At 34.6% G+C, this 18098-nt stretch overlaps 1 long non-coding RNA gene across 1 annotated transcript; it reads right to left on the bottom strand.

The window, feature by feature from the left end:
* Nucleotides 1-1894: 1894 nt before the first annotated feature.
* Nucleotides 1895-17291, bottom strand: LOC107974636 (uncharacterized). Its single transcript, XR_001717515.3, has 3 exons — nucleotides 17168-17291; nucleotides 2261-2320; nucleotides 1895-1982 (listed from the first exon to the last, which is right to left on the bottom strand). It is a non-coding gene; the product is annotated as an uncharacterized LOC107974636 (long non-coding RNA).
* Nucleotides 17292-18098: the final 807 nt, after the last annotated feature.

The raw sequence follows: 18098 nt of genomic DNA, 5'->3' as shown, positions 1-18098 counted from the left end.
AAGGCGAAGCTGTGCAGTGGGATCTAGACAGCAATTCTTCACAGCAAGATTTTATTATTTAAAGACACACTGAGAGAAGCTTTGATTTGTTCTGCTGTAAGGGGCCCTAGATTCAGTCTCTGCTCTCACCCTTTGCTTTTTTCCCTTAGAGGAGATGGAGGCTGCAAAGGGTCAATAAGTCGCAGAGATTACTCTGTGGTAGATCCCAAACTAGTTCCCTAGTGTTTTGGTTCTCACCACAGCGCTTCAGTTTGAAGTGAATTTCCAGATAATTCATATTCAAATGTAAGAACCAAACACATTCTGAAATAAAAGATAAATAATTTTTCTCACAGAACATTTTGCTTGCTTTACCTCTATTAGAATAGTCCATTCTTAATTATTCGCAATGTATATTTTAAAAGACGAATCCACATCTACCATGAAGTGATGGAAAGAATCTATAATGTATTAGCTATACTTTGAATTTTACTTCCGGTAGGCACATTGTAGGAAGGTGGGTTTGGTTGCAGATTGGAAAGAGACAAGACTGTTTTATTAAAAGCTTTGCCTTTTTGCATGTATGTATTTCTCTTCAGCTCCCTAAACATGACAAAATTTGTTCTTATATCCTCCAGGTTATGTGGAGAAGTGTCGTGAGGTGGGATTGGGTGTCCATCCCTTGCACAAGCTGTGTAGCCTCCACATAGACATAGTATATTTTGCTGAGACTTTCAAAGATGCATCTGGAGAGAAGGTACACCCAAAAGACTAAATTAGAAGATGGTAACCGATAGGGTTTGGATCTGTATCCCCATGAAATCTCATGTTGAATTGTAATCCCCAGTGTTGGAGTTGGGGCCTGGTGAGAGGTGATTGGATCATGGGGCTGGAGTTCTCATGAATGGATTAGCATCATTCCCTACATGCTGTTCTGGTGATAGTGAGTGAGTGAGTGATTGTGAGATCTGGTTGTTTAACCAGATCTCTCTCTCTTCCTCCTGTTCCAGCCATATGAGGTGCTCGCTCCCACTATACTTTCCACCATGACTATAGGTTTTCTGAGGCCTCCCCAGAAGGTGAGCAGATGCAAACTGCTGTGCTTCCTGTGCAGCCTGCAGAACCCTGAGCCAATTAAACCCCTTTTCTTTATAAATTACCCAGCCTCTGGTATTTCTGTACGGCAATGCAAGAACGGACTACTACAGTAATAGAGATGTTAAAAACATTTGTAAAAGAGGGACTGTATGCATAACAGAAAACAAGGGAGAGATTCTGTCTTTGCAGATTTGAATGCAGCAGCCAGGTTTTCCTCAACAGATTTTGACGTCATGGAATAGTTTTAGTTTTTATACATCTTGTTTGTTTTGGAAGTTTCTGCAAATTTTACCGTCTTGAAAACCATAATTTTTATTAAAGGATGTAATCTTTGTGACTTAAGAAATTATTGTATATTGAACCCAGGTTTAATAGAGCCTCAGAAAAAAAAAAAAAGAAAAGAAAAAAAAGAAAAAGAAAAAAGACAGTGTGAGCCATACAGCAAGCGGGAATCAGTCCGAATGCTCTTCTTGTCAATAGAGGTAAAAGGCCCAATCAATAGTAGGACAAAGGGGCTGAATGGCTGTCATTGGCAATTTAATACCATTCCATTCCACCTCTTCTTTAGACCTCTCTCTCCTTTACTGTCAGCCATATCACTTTGCAAAGTTAGGCTTTTTGAGATTTTTAGGATGGCATTGCTGGTGGTAAATCCATGCAACCAAAAGCCACGTGTACCCTAAAAGCTACTGAAATAAAAAAAATTAAGAAAAAATATGTTAATTAAAAAAAGGAAATAAGCATGTTAGGTAGTTTTGGCAGGAAGGACAAACATTTTGGGGTGGGGCTAGAGTAGGGCTGGGATGTACGATCAGAATGGGGCAGAGATGAGCAGGACTAACTCACAGAAACTCGAGGAGAGAGAAGGTTGCCACTCAGTCAGGAAGCGTATTTTGCATGAAACTCTGGATTTGAAGAGGAAAGAATATCTTTAGGAATTCTCTTTGTGTGTGTGTGTGTCTCTATGATCAAAACTTTAGTCATAATAGCTTTTGACTCTCTTAAAATTAAAATAGACATTTCTTGTGTTTAAAAATAAATGCACATTCATTGAAAAAAATACTGAAAATACAGAAAAGTGAAAAAAGATAACTCCTATAATTCTATAGAAATAAATACTGTTAACATTTTAAAATTTTCTTTCCTGCCCAGTAGTCACAGAAATATATTTTCAGAGCCACACCTTAGTGGTGGGATGGTAGAAGAGGCCTCCCAACAGTTCAGACTCTCAGGGATCCAGTGTCTGTGGAGAATTTAAGAGCAATAATAAAACCATTAGTGAATTTGCTTTTATTAAACACCATAAGCCTACAATTCTAAGTATCAGTAATAAAATATTACTATCCTCCAAGGAGACACACTTCCAAAGTCTTGCCCTTGGTATGCTACTTTATTTTTGTTTTGACAAATCAGATCATTTTGTAAATATTTTTTCAATATGAAATGAATCCTGAACATTTTCGTTTGTCACTAATCAATATGCTTTTATATTACAAATTTTACATTTGCTTATCATGTTATCATATTAAGCAAATTTTATGTTTAAGCAAGATATACAATATTTACAATATAAACAAATTTTACATTTGCTTATCATTTATTTAAACAATTCCCTATTTTTAGTTATTTAGGCTGTTTCTTGTTTTTCTCCTTTACACTTGGTTATTTGTACTTACGAATGGAACTATTAAGTCAAACTGTATGGAAAAAATATAAGGCTTTTAATACATAGAAAATTTCACTGTAGAAAATTATTACTATAGGCAATCCATCCAGCAATGTGAGAGAGCAGACATTTCTCAACAGCAGTGCCAACATTAGAATTTATCTTAAAACAAAACAACACAAAAACATACAAACAAAAGACTTGGGCAATTTGACAAAGCAATTATTGTATCTGATTATTGTTTTAATTTACATTGCTTTGACTAGAAGTGGGGCTGAGCATTTTTTTGTATGTACCATTTTTATTTCTGTTCTTATAGTCAGACTCTTTACGTCTTTTAACAATCTTTTCTCTCTTTTTAACTGGAGTGCATGTGTGTAGTCATACAAATCTTTGTATGTTAAACGTACTGTGACCTTCTGTTTGTTATATCCTTGAGATACTTTTAGGAAGCTTATCATTTGCCTACAGATTCTACTGATTTTGCTTCTGAAACTTTGAGTTAAAAATAAATCTTTGAATTTATGAATCTATGAATTTATATATGAATAACACATAATGTTATTCTATCCTATCTTTAATAGTTTCCAAAAATCATCAGTGTAATTACATTCCTTCACGTCTTCTTCTAGCATTTTCTTCTTTAAATTCAATGTTACACTTAATTGGGAATATATCTTTGAGTGTGAAATAGTGAGTCCGTTAAGACACTTTATTGAATATCAGTCCATCCTCTCCTCTCTGATGTGAAATAACATTTTCATATGTATATATGCATAGTTGGGTTTTTGAGCTTTGATTTATATTCCACATATTCTATATTTATGACAGCACCATTATATTTTAAGACTTGTTCTTCTATATTTCTATATCAAGCACAGCATATTTCCCTCAATAATATATGTATAAAATATTTTCTTGTATTTTTGTCAATCATTTATTCTTCTAGACATACTGGAAAATCATACCAAAAAATCCAAAAAAGAATTCCTAAGATCTTTATTAGAATTACACCAGTTTCTAAATTTATTGTGTTATAATTTCAACATTAAATGATTTCTATTTTAATTTAATGAGGTTTTTCCCATAAGTACTTTATAAATGCTTTAAAAATACAGTTTTTATAGAATTAGCAAATAGTTTTTCTATTTTTTAAAAAGCTAGAGAGATGCAATAGAGATATATTGGTCTTCCCCATAAATGGGTTTTGAAAATTTCTTGTATTTCTGACTGTTTAACTACATTTATGTTGATATTTTATTATGGGGCACATAAAGGTCAATGAGTCTTGTATATTTATTGAAAACTCTACCTATTAACAATATAAAATAATGAATTTCTGATGTGATGTTTTTCCCTGGATTTGTTTCTTCTTAGGCTGATATTTACTATCACTGTTTTCTTTTATTTACATTTTTTCCAATCAGTTTTTTGCTCATTCTTTTACTTCAAATCTTTTACCTAATTTTATTTTAGATACTTCTTATACAAACAGCATTTTTATAATCGAGGAAAATAGTATAATTTAAGATCCAAATTGACTTAAACAGCATCTGTCTTGAGGAACTAGGGGAAGATATGGTAACAGGTGGTAGCATAATTTATATTCCTGAAAAAAGAAAATATCTAGCTCACTTGCATTTACATAATTTTATAGAAGAGGGAAAATGAATTTTGAAATTCCAAAGCCTATTCTTCTGGGCCTCTAAAAGATGAGACCAAGAGTACAAGGGTTGTTTGAATAGTGATATTATTGACTTTGGAAGAGCAAAGATAGGATGGAAGCCTATTTGTGGCTCAAAAGCTAGATAAACTACTCTTCTAAGAAAGGAGGGTTGTTGAGTTTTCTACAAGCACAATGGGTAAGGAGTTCTTGGAATTCTGAGAGGGCTGGAGATTGGCAGGGAGTTTTGATGAAAGAAGGACATACAACAGGGTGACACAGCACCTTCCACGGTACCCAAGCTTCGGTGACGACTGCAACCCCTACCACTGCTTTTCTGTGAGGATGGGAATGGGGAAATTCAGGAAAAGAACAGGAGCAGAAGATGGAGAGGCTGGAGGTCAGATGAAAGTGAGATTCTGAGTTCAGAAATGAAAAGACTGTGAGCCCAGCAGTAACTATAGGTATATACCATGCCAGAGCATTGAACTTGTAAAATATGGGATAATACAAAGAGTGTTTGTTTGTTTTAATTTTATAGGAGAGTGTTATTTTGTAATCTCACCTACATTTGAATTACATATATTTGGGATTTTGTTTGTTTGTTTGTTTAACTTAGCCTGGAATTCTTTACGTTTTAATAGGAAGCATAATATGCTTATATTAATCACCATATCTGATATATTTGGGCTTCTTACCATCCCATTGTTTTCTATGGTTACTTGTTATTTTACCCTACCCTTTTCACTTCCATGATTTGGAAGCTACATGTGCTGTATATTTTTAATAGTGGTTACATTTGACATTTAAAAATATTTGGACTTTCTGTTTTTGCTTAATATTCAATGTGAAGAGTGAAGCTGTAATTAGAAGTTAGGTTAGATGAAAATTAAGCCTTACTTTATTTTCCTTCTCCTCTGCCTTACCACTTCTTAGTGTATTATTAACAATCACTTTTCATTCTTGCTCTGTTGTGATTCTTATTTATCCCTTTGTGAGTTGAAACAATATCTAATCGTTTTCAGAAAGGGTACATGAATTTCTTTTTTGACCACTTATGACTAAAATGCCTTTCTATTGCTTTTTCACATGAGCAGAATCAAAGATGAAGAAATAAATCTTGGGTTTAACTTTTTTTTTTTTCTTCTCAAAACTCCATAGCTATGGCTTGATTGTTTACTGGCGTCAGTGTTGGGAAGGAGATATCTAAATCAAACTTGAATTTTGTGTTCGTTTGAAAGTGATCTGCTTTTCTATATGGTAATTGGATGCCTCCCAGCCCCCTATGAAATGTAAGGGTCATAACTAGGATATGTTAAATATTGCCACTTTTCATTATTTACATTTTATATTTGCCAAATTCCTTTGATAAAGATTTAGGTCTTCAGCTTAAACATTTTTTAAAAATAAATTTTTAAAATTAATTTTGTGATTTCTTAAAAATTGTTTTTCTTTTTCCTGGAATGCCTAGTATAGGTTGAATTCTCTGAGTCTTCCACATCTAACATATTTCACTGCATTATATTCATCTATTAGTCTTACTTGTTTGAGTTCTGGGTTGATTTCCTGAGTTTACATTCTACTACAGTAAAATAATCTTAGGCAGAATCCAATCTACTCTTCATTCTCTTTATCAGAGCTCAGAGTGCAGGTAATAAGGGGGTGCATTGTCTGAAGAGACTTTAAAAACAATAATAAACCCAACTAAAATCAGTTTGCTTTTCATTATCATCATGTGCTAACAATTGTAATAATGGTGACTTAAGGTATAGCTTGAGTCTTCAATCCCGCATTTCAATAGTGATTGTAAAAATTAATAATCAGATCTATAGTTATTTGTCAGTTTTCCTATGTGATCACCTGGAGTTTTTATTTGTGTTTAAAATAGAAAGGAGTGAAACAGAGTGAGAATGGCAATGTAATCATATTTTTCTAGTAAGCACAAAATTTAGTTCATGAATAAAATATTTTCCTGCATTTAAATATTTTTTAAAATAAAACTTTATTCCATTTAATGTTAACTGTTTTAAAACTAAAAAGAATAAGTAAAATAATGATTATTACTGATTATTACATGATTATTATTTTTGCCATATAGAGAAAGGTGGTTTAAAAATTATCTACTCTGGTTATCAAATATGCTAGGTATGCCACTGCCAACTATGAATGATAGCTTCTTGTAGCTGCTCATTCCATGAAGAAGTTTTATCAATTAAGTTTTCTCTTTGGGACAGCAATCTGTTCTTCAAGAAAGTCCGCATTTGCTGATATTTCTTTCTCTGATTGCTGACTGTAGAATAGAAACTCCATAAACCAAGATGCTGCTTGGCGTGGCCATCTGGTGTACCCCGACCTCCTTTCTCTCCCTGTGCCCCCAACTCCGTGTGAATGGAACCATGTGGGATTTGTTCAAATTCTCCCACACTTATTTCCTAGGTAAATTCAATTTTTGCATGTCTCTAAGTCTCTCTTAGTCCAGTCCTGTCTGGACTCTATCTTGAAGAAATTCACCAAAGCTTCTGATTTTTGATGGCATCTTTTCTAATTTCCAGATGGGTGGAAGTTTTTCCCTATTTTTAATTTTTATTTCCATAGACCTTCCATACCTCGAGAGGGTAGTGGGAAAACATCTTTGCTCATGTCACTATTTTACCCCCAATTCTCTTCTTATTGTTTTAAATACCCCTAATTCTCCCACTAGATTCATTTCTGGAAGAGGTGTTAACAAACAAGGTACGTGTGTGTGTGAAAGTGTGCACGTGCAGTGTGTGTGAGTATTAATTTTAAAGACTGCAGCTGTTCAAAGGAAGCACTTGAGTAATCCTATAATTATAGTGTACTGAATAGTTTTAATGAATTCATGCAATTTAGATTTTCTTTCTTTTAATAAAATTCATGTAGGAGTCTGAATAAGGGTACTGTTATGACAGATTATTGACTTAGAATTTTTTTAAGTCGAAACATGCTTGTATTCATCAAAGAGGATACCCAGGAAACAGCTTTAACCAATTCAGGAAATATAACTTTTATGATGCCAAAGAGAACACCCACAGTAGCTTGTAGAGGTGGCAGAACAGGTTAAGAATTATTGTTTTGAAGCTGCAGGTTCAGAATCTGTTTAGGGAATTGTGGTATACCTAGGATTTTAAAACTCTTTATTTCTAGTCTATATTTTTCAGAGTTGATGTTTTTCTACTCGTAGATTTATCCAATGTAATGTAACTTTGGTAAAATTGATTCTATACAATGTATGTGACTGATACAATGCAGCTGAATACCTGAATCCCTGGCCTTTAAGGCATTACCAGCAAGCCAGTAATTTTGGCTGCAAGTACAGCAAGGATGTCCAAGTTCTGGGAAAGATCAGAGGGATTTAGATAGTTCAGTACTGAGATAAGAACCAAGGGTTAATAGGTAAAATCCTGTTACTGACATAGTATAATTTTCTAAAATTAATAATTAATTTATTTGAAAAATTAATATTTATGGTGTTAAAGAGGTAAGTCCATAAAGAAGGGAGAAGGAAGGCTATTTAATAAGTGCAAAATTTTTAAATAATAATAGTAACTTACAGGACAAAAACAAATCATTTGTGCAGGTGGGGGCAAGGAGATATTTCAAATTCTAGCTTCCTCTGCATCTCTGGCTTATGTTCTGAGAGTATGTCTCTCAAATCCACTTCACCACCTCCTATGCACATCCTTTGCCCTATCTCCAGTGAACGGTGCACCATTTCCTGAAAACAATTTTCATAGCATTCTTCCTTTGTATATATTAATCCTTCTGCTTGGAATGTCTTTCCCATTTTTAATTGCCTTGAAAATTTCTACTTATGCATCAGGGTCCAGTTTGCATGTCCCTTATTCTATAAAATTTTCTTACCAACTATAAGTACACAGTGGAAGTTACTATGATCCCTGTGCCCACAATAAGCCATTACCTTCACCACTTCCAGTATTTTGTTCCTACTAGCTTCTGCTATATTGTTTGTAATGTGTGCCTTTTTCATGTCCCTCTCCACTGGTTTTCATGCTCCTTGAGAACTGTATTTCAGTATCTTAAACAGTGTTTGCTATTTTGTAGAAGCTCAAATAAGTTAAACAAATGAAGTGAATCAAACAATTCTATAATATTAGATTCACCTTCATAACATAGACAAAGTAAGTTGTCTAAGAAAGATGGATGTGTTAATATAACTGCATTTATTTAACTCAGGAATAAAGAAACATTAAGAGTGCTATAGTACCTTTGGAAGGTGGGCTTTCTAGAACATTGGACTATTAGAGATACAGATAACATTTAGGGGGAAATAAGGCACTTGACAATGCTTTTTCCTTGTAGATGAGAAAACTCATTTATGTTAAATTTGGATCGGGAACAAGGATGTTTGTTAATCGTCTCTTCAAAAGAAGTATATAGAACATGGGTGCAAGTTTTTCTGGATTGGTGATGAAAGACGGAATGTAAAAGAGTACTGGTATAGCAAGTATTTTTCTTCTTTCTTAACGCTGGCAGGATCTTAAAGGCAAAGAGTATCCTGAGAAACTGAGTAGAGGAAACAGAAAACTCACCCTAAAGTTATGTCGTTCCAGCAGCATATTCTATAACACCACCTACAAGTGATTCATTTGGTATCCTTGACTGAATAAATTAAGAATTTATAGCAGGTGTACATGTATGAGCTTTCTCTGCCATCTGTGATCCACCTGCAATGCTGAAAATTATTTATATAGGATTGCATTGATCATTTTCATCAGCACTGCTCTTACCAAAGATTGTACAATGCGGAAGGTCTTTGATTTCAAAGAAAAGCTCTTCAGACCCCCAGTAAAGTATTAATGGAAATTAGGTTAATGTGTATTTAATGTGGATTTGTAAATGTGTCCACTTTTAGGGTATTCACAAACATGTGTGGCTTGCTTAAGCTTATCTGATAGTTAACCTATGACCTAGTTGATCATATCTGCACCTGAACTCAACCTCTTTATGGTTTTGCCCTTTCTGCTTTGAATGCTAGCTCCCATTTCTAAAATTGGTAGAAATGTAAGTGGTGTATTTCAGATTCTGTCTCTGCCTTGGAAAACTGTGGCTCTAGTAGCTGATTACAGGAAGCTTATTAACCATTGTGCTAAGGCACATTTGTGTGCCTGAAATGGCATGGATGGGACATTGACCTTTTCAATCCCCAGAGTGGCCAGAAGTAAGCCCTATGATGGTATCTCTGACTACAAGCAGCCTCATACTTTCATCTGAGTCTACTGTTTAAATGCAATTCTTCTTTTATGTGTGCCATGATGTGAAAAGCTTGGAAAGCACTGAATTGTAGAATGTTGTTACTGAAACCCATGAGATGTATCTGTAAGAGAATTACACGAACATTGAGAAGATCACAGCACGGTGGCCAGGAGCTTGGACTTGATGACATGCTGCCTGAGTTTGAATCCCTGGTCTCTTCTTTACTAATTGGACAACATTGGATGAATACTCAGCTCCTCTATTCCTTACTGTTCTTAACTGCAAAATGGAGATAATAACAGAAGCTAGCCTATAGGATTGAGAAGATTGATTAAATTAATGCAGCTAGCCAGAGGTCTTAGAACATGCTTGACATACAGTAAAGGCTATGAAAGTGTTTACTATTATGATTGACTTTCTTGGTTAAGAATATGTTTAATTAAATATCATATAGTTGAAAAGAACATTTGTCTCTAGCACTTAGATTGCCATCATAGAGATGTTTTCATCTGTAAGAACTATGAGCAAGCTCTCTATGTTCTTAGTTATTCGGGTAAAATGTATAGTGCTAAGGACTTCTTTTCAAATTCTCATTTTATTGATATCAATCTGTAAGCAGAAGCTTCAAAGTCTAGATAAGTTTTATAAAAATTAAAATATTTTTTTCTTGGGCCAAATCATCTGTGACTTAAATAGATTCATGATAGAAAAACAAAACAAAATAAAACAAAACGGGTGAATTGTAATAGTTTGTAAGCAGATCATTCAGTTCACCATAATGTTCCACTAGGGAAAAAACGTGGGGAGCAAACTGACACTGACAGCTCCATCATTCCTGTGAGGGTAGTCAGGTGATGGTACAGGGCGTCTGCTTAGGAAAATAACATGGAAATGGGTTCCAGAACTTAAGTTGGTTTTATATGTGGGCCTGAGAGTGGACACCCCTGCTACTTAAAAGCCGAGGTCATGCCCCTGACAGGACATTTTCTCATCAAAACAGTCTCCTATACCAAGCAACATTTTTAGTAAGACTTTAGGACTTATCTTTGATAGATTAATAAGAGCTAGAGGTCCCAAATGGATATAAAATTATGATTGAATTGACTCAAACTATAAAATTTCATATTTGAAAATGTGTGAAATGTGATGATTATGACTCTTTTTTGAACTATGTGTGGCACGTATGTAACTTTTTGATTTGTAGTTAAAGCTGACAAGACTTTAATCAATAGCATCTTTATTAGTGGTACCCAAAGAATTGTTATACAAATTGATACCATTAGGGATCTTTCTTTCTACATATGCCATTATATTTAAAGGATACAAACAAATATTTTTTTCATCTCATACTGTTAATTCAATGCTTCAGTTCATTTCAGTACAACACACATCGGATAAATGCTCCCTCCCTGAAAATTCTCTACCCGTTAACTAACATTGTGATCAAGTCATAAATTAATCAGGCAGTTTATTCACCCCACTGCTGCAGTCATTCTCCAGTAGCAACTTGGACGCTTCAGAGAGTAAGTTGACTATGGAAGTGCACAAAATGGCATCTTAATGACCTGAAAGAGCTAATATAGTTCTGTAAGTGCCTAGCTAAATATCACAGAGTGACTTGGACGCTGGGGAGAGATTGGCTCATTATTCCACTCTGCTGAGCTAAATCATTTGAGTTCTGTCTATTTGCTGTTGGCATTTCTCTTTTCCTTTCTCTGCTCATGCATAAAGGATATTGATTTAAATAAAAGATACTGTAAACATGCACTTTGTTAGGGAAGTCTGACTATGCAAGTATAATTTCAAAGGTCAGAGTTCTCCCCATGCTTGATTTACATTAATTTGTGCTTGAAGAAAATGCCTACTTGAGTAAATATATTTTTAAAAAATTTGATTCACATATTGTTCTGTGCTCTTCTATCATGGTCTCCCAGAACTGATCAAAGAGGAAAATCATATTTACTGGAAAACCTCATACTTGGAATCAGCTCAATGTAGTACAATAGATTAAACCTCTGGGAAAAATAAGGAGCCTGAAATTTAAGTTTGTCTGAAAGAATCTGGAACTCTTCCTAAAATGTCTTGCCATAGTGAAGTAAACCGTTTTTATTTTTAAAGATTATTTTACAACTTTCTAGGACAACATACTTTTTAGTTCCACAAAGAAATTTTAAAGGTGTATCTTTACTGACATGCAAAAACTGACAAAAATAAAAATAAAATGATATAAATATGGCCTGTGTATTGCAAAAATGCCAAATAATGTAATGCATTTTACTCCAACAAAAATTGCCTTTAAATGCCATTGTTTTTGCACATAAATTCACTTTTCAGGGCTGATTTGCTCATATTAAAATGTCCTGCCATCAATAAGATTAATAAACCTTAGCTTAGAGGGCTGTTCCTCCATTTTCAATTGTTTATTTAGCATTTTATTACTTTAGTTACTCTGTAGAGCCAAAAGATAAATGTGAATTAAATCTTTGTAAGCTAATGACCAAATATAGTTGACAACAGTGACATAAGCACACAATTTATTAATTAGGCAGTATCATATATACATATTTTTAATCTGGGTGGGTTTTTTTTTTTTGGTTTGTGTGTTTTTGTCAGACAGATTTGTTTCTAATTTACAGCTTTATGTTTTATTAGATAAATTGTGAAATGGGGATAATCATTTCTACCTGAAAAATTGTTGGGAAAATTACTGATAATAATGGTGACCAGTCAGTGATCATTTTATTGTGCTCACTCTTCCTGCAACATGCTAAGTACCACATTGTTTTGTTTTAACCTCATGACAAAACTTCGAAGTAGTTAGCAAGATTGTTATACTTACAGATGAAAAATTGAAGTCAAGTGATGTAATATTCAAGACCACATCGCTATGAAATTGCAGAACCAGGAAGGGAATTTTCCCAGTCTGTCTCTCAAAAGAAAAAGAAAAAAAAAAGAGCTTTATCACTGAATTGAGTTGTTGCTAACTCTGGCTGTGAGTAATGTTTTTAAAGAACATAGACTGTTGCCTGGACTCTGATCTGATAGGAGCTCAGTAATTAGTAGCTATAATTAAACATCATTATTGTTTTAATATTTAATAAAGGTCACCTTAATTATTGAGAATTTAAAATTACTGCTGGAATTAGTGAGGTTTTACTTGTCTTGGTAGTTGTAATTCTAGACCTACCATCAGCTTACATTGTTGCATTACAATATTTCTGATAGCATGTGTTTTTCTGTGCTTGAATTCGAACTGTAAGCCCAATACTTGTTTCACTCTCAAATCCTCTGGAATTATAAATACTTTTGACAGATTTATAGTCATTAAGTTGTCAGATGTGAATACAGAATACAGAATCAATTCTATATCTGTTTTAGGCACATGTGGGTCATTTGTTTACTACTCCATTCCCATAAGATTTCTTTAGGCTTCCAGTGCCTAGTTCATAAAACTTTCTTTCATTCACTTGAATTATTCCCCATACCCCAATTTACATCCCTTCACCTCTGCTTCTTCTTTTTTATTTACGCCATACTCATTTTCCCCCATAAAACTGTTATAGTACAGAACATACATAGTACAACTTTTATGTCACTCTACATATAACTTTACTATTTGCCTCTGTCTCTAGATGTTGCTAAAATCCTCAATAATGTTTCCCAGGAGGAGAATCCTAGAGGCAGGTAGTTCATATAAAACGCTTTCTGCATACACTTAAATATTACTCAGACATTTATAGTAGTTTTGTCTTAAGGTGAGCATAGTCCTTTTTTGTTTCATGGTATGGGTCATTTTTTCTTCATAAATGCTGAAAGTGTTGTGCTCAGGTACGGAATTATGATGAGGCTTTGTAAACTTGAGGTGTACCTCATATTTTCAAGTCAAGGAAAGCAATTCTGACCTAGAAGTAGACCTGGCCATCATTTTAAGAGTAAAATGAATAGTTGTTGCTAGTTCTGCTACTCTTTAAATTATTATATCTTGAATTATATTTTTTGGAATAGAGGGCTGGGAACAAAGATCAAAAGACTATTTAATTTCTATGACGGCATTATTCTGTCATTATGTGCTATAGACCAGAAGGTGTTTATTCATGCCTAAGAAATGTAATAGGCTAAAATGTATATATGTATGTGTGTATATATATGTAGAGTTTTGTATATATTTGTATATATATACATGTATTATATATAATTGTGTCTATATGTACAGACACATAAAATCACATGAATTCTAAAGTGATACTTACATTTATACAAATAATATACTATATGTATTATATATTGTAGAGTAAGTCATGTAATTCAGTCAAATAATTCCTTTTATTTACAAAAACTAGATATTTAACTATATTTTTATTTGCCTTCAATTATATGGTAAAAGCTCTAGTTTCACATTTCCCTGTGTGTGTGTGTCTGTGTGTGTGCATCTATAGAGTTAATGTATTTAATGTAATAAAGAGTTTTGCTATTTTGTCTTTTCAATGGTATTATGTATTTTTAATGTTCATTATGATGTCAAGTAATTTATCTCTCACTTTAAAAGAGAGTACCTGAAAAATGGAGTTATTTCCATCAACATCACATTCGGGTTTATCATTATTTCTTTTTTCTTTTTTCTTTTTTTTTGAGATGGAGTCTCGCACTGTCACCCAGCTGGAGTGCAATGGTGTGATCTCAGCTCACTGCAGCCTCTGCCTCCTGGGTTCAAGGGATTCTCCTGCCTCAACCTTCCGAGTAGTTGGGATCACAGGCACCTGCCACCATGCCTGGCTAATTGTTTTTTTTTTTTTTTTTTTTTGTATTTTTAGTAGAGACGGGGTTTCACTATGATGGTCAGACTGCTCTCCAACTCCTGACCTCATGATCCGCCCACCTCAGCCTCCCAAAGTGCTGGGATTACAGGTGTGAGCCACCGCGCCCAGCCCATTATTTCTATTTTTTAAGTTTAACAAAGTCAAATAGGAAGTCAAATACTGCATGTCCTCACTTCTAAGTGGGAGCTAAATAATGCGTACACAAGCACATAGAGAGTGGAATTACAGACATTAGAGACAGAAGAAATGGGAGGGTGGGAGGAAGGGTGAGGCATGAGAAATTACCTAAAGGGTACAATGTACACTATTTTTGAGTGGTGATTACGCTATAACACCCAGACTTCACCACAGCAAGATATATCCATGTAACAATACTACACTTGTACCCCCTAAATCTATAAAAATAAAACTGAAAAAAAAAACACAGAATCGTATAACTTTAGAGTTGCAGTGAATCAGAATAGGAATAGGTTATTAAATTAGACTCTTCATTTTACATGATATTTAAAACTGAGGTGTGTGGGTATGTTTATGTTTTCATAAATGAATAATTAAAACAAAATGCTTGATACTGAAGTGTTGGGGTTTTTGAGCGTCTTTTTTAACTCTTAGGATTTTCTGTGACATTCTAACTAGGAAGGAAAAATTATCCATTACTTGGTTTTCAAATTCCTTTTAAAAATTTTATAACAGCATCACTTTCTGGGAAAGCGTCTCCTAAAATGGCCTGAGGTAACCTCTATGGGATAATGGTTTATAAATACATTTTAGTTAGTTCGGTTGTAATTAGTGACACATGAGTGAAGAACCATATTTTAAGTTCATGGATACTGAGCTTAGTGAATGATGTTTTTCTTTATAAGAGTCTGTTGGGGGCCATTATGAATAATGATGAGGAAAGAACGTATATTTACATCTATAGTGCATGCCCCACGGCAGCAAGGCCTTGAGAAACCTCACTGTCCAGGTTCCATTGCCTGAGTGGCATTGCAGACTACCCTCCCCAGCAGAGCAAAGCTGCAATCAGCGTGTTGCTGCAAGGATCATTACCTTTTTGACACCACTTTTATTGCTTCTTTCATCCTAAATTTCTTTGAGGATGAGTTTTATTCATTCTATAACTATAATACATCTAGTTTTGACATCTTTTATCAGTAATTACAAAAGAATCAGTAGCATGGAATTTGAAGCAATTCAGATATTTTCTAACTCAACTGTGTCTCTTGCTTATGTAGAGCTTTTGATATGAAACACGACAAGCAAACTTTCCTGTTTTGTACAGTGAGGATCAGGGACAGAGAATTTGCTCAAAATCTCCTAATTCGAGACAATCTTTGCACACTCTTTCTAAACCAACAACATCCTCCTCTTTCTCTATTCCTTTTTTTCTACTTTGTGTTCTTTCTAGCATGTGTCACTCCTTGACATTATAATATTTAATTATTATTTCACTCTCTGTATACTCAATAGAATGTAAGTTTTATGAGAATAAAATTTTTATCTATTTTCTTCACCAATGACTCTTAAGTGCCAGAAATCTGTCTGGCACATTTTTATTGGATGAATGAATGACTGGATTCTGAATATGAGAACTTTGAAACTTTGAAGCTTATATACATTTAGTATATATATGTAATCACTTTATAGATTGACAGTTCCAGGGTAGTAGGCTACAGCATTCATCCCGTACTAATTCTGACTATGTTCTAGGTTTTAGGATATGTGAAGATGAATAAGATAGAATCCCTGCCCATATAGAACTTATCCACTCATAGAACATTATAGTAATCTAATTTTCTGGGGCTGGGCTTAAAAACGGTAACAGTAGAAGGGCTTCTTTTGGTTATAGAAAGTGTAGGATGCTGAATTCAAATGTCATGAAACATACCCACAGTAAATCCCAGAAGAGAGTTAGTCTTAGGAGTTAAGCCACTCTTCATATCAGACATGAATGAATGCAATATTAGCATATTAGCAAGGGGTGGTAATTTATTCACCCGATAGCACTTATGATAACAGTTTTTATTAAAACTATTGATTGAACCTAATGTGTTCTTTGTATGTCAACATATATTTATATCTGCAAATTACCTAGAAGGGAGCACAGGAGAAGATCAGATTTGTGGGGGATTGGGGGTCAGGCCTGAGAGAAGTCTAAGTGGAGTGTAGAATTTCATCATGAATTTTAGTCTTACCAAGGAGGAAGATCTGGGGTAAGCAGGGAAGAATGTGAGAGGCCAAAGCACCTAGTAGATGGCATTAAAGGGAAGAGAAAATCAAATAATAGAAGTGATGATGTACCAAAGAATAGTGTTTATGATTTAGGACTTTCCATAGAACTTTAGGTTCAATTCAGATATTAGAAATCATCTAGGTTAATCCTTCATTGTAGAGATGAAGAAAATGAGTCCGAGAGAAATGTATGGTGACTTGCCTAAGGACAGTTGCTAGAGCAATGAATATTTGACAAGCTTGGTTTTATAATCATTCAACATTCATTATTTCTTTTGGTAGCAATCTCTGTGTTTTGTTTGAGGATCAGTCCTTCTTTTATTTAAGGTTTTGTGGTATATCAGCCCCATTCCCTGACTCCAGGGGTGGAGTAGAAGACCTCAGCCTTACCCAATCGGAACACCCCATTTCCCTGGACACACTGTTGGTCTCAGTATGACTCAAGTTACATAACTTAAGTAGTGGATTGCTACTCACAATCTTTTGATCTGAGCCAGGGAAGAAGTATTCTTTATTTCTAGCTTGACTCGAACTTGAAAAGATGAGAAGCTAAAGCTCCTTCAATCATCTTACCCTCACCAGGTAGAGGCTGTCTGTGACTGGAGCCAATGCCAAAGCAGAGGGAGCAGAGGGAGCGGGGGATTCTGGAACTTAGTGTCAATGGAACCTCGGCATAAAGCAAAAGAGAAATATTATCACCTCTTCTGGAATTCTCAGTTACCTGAGCCATTGAGCTCCGTTTTTTATTGCTTATACATGCTTGGACTAAAGGCTGGATTTGTTTGGTTCTTTTGCAATATAAATGCCCTAACTGATACACTGTGGTTTCCCAGTTCAGTTTTCACCTGTTCGGTGGTTGAACATGTTCCTTTGTACCCTGACATATGGATGGACAGTCACATAGAGGAATGTGCCTATTTGGTACGATTAGTTTTAGTCCTAAGAGAAGGCTATGAAAAAATTATTATTGTGTATAAGTTAATAGTACCAAGTCTGAAACAGAAAACCTGATTCAAATCCCATTTCTACTTCTACGACCTTTGGTAATTTCCTTAAACTCTCTTCTTTTCAACTCTTTCAGATGCAAATGGAGATAATAATTGTACTTTTATCTTGAGATCATTGTGAGGATTAAATGAGATTTTATGTCTGTAGCACCTATCGAAGTCCAGAACATTGTAAACACTCAAAATTATGTTATGGTGATTAACATTGTGTTGTGTTAACAATTGCTTAGCAGAGAAACTGGCATGGCATAATTACGGACTAAATGGCTGATGAAAAATCAGTAGTTTTGACTGGGTAAGGTGGCTCACACTTGTAATCTCAGCACTTTGGGCAGCCGAGGTGGGTGGATCATTTGAGGTCAGGAGTTCGAGACCAACCTGAACAACACGGTGAAACCCCA

Source organism: Pan troglodytes, chromosome 4 (genome assembly GCF_028858775.2).
Source record: "Pan troglodytes isolate AG18354 chromosome 4, NHGRI_mPanTro3-v2.0_pri, whole genome shotgun sequence".
Classification (NCBI taxonomy): domain Eukaryota; kingdom Metazoa; phylum Chordata; class Mammalia; order Primates; family Hominidae; genus Pan; species Pan troglodytes.
The sequence above is the reverse complement of the archived record's forward strand: the minus strand, read 5'-3'. Positions and strand labels throughout refer to the sequence as shown.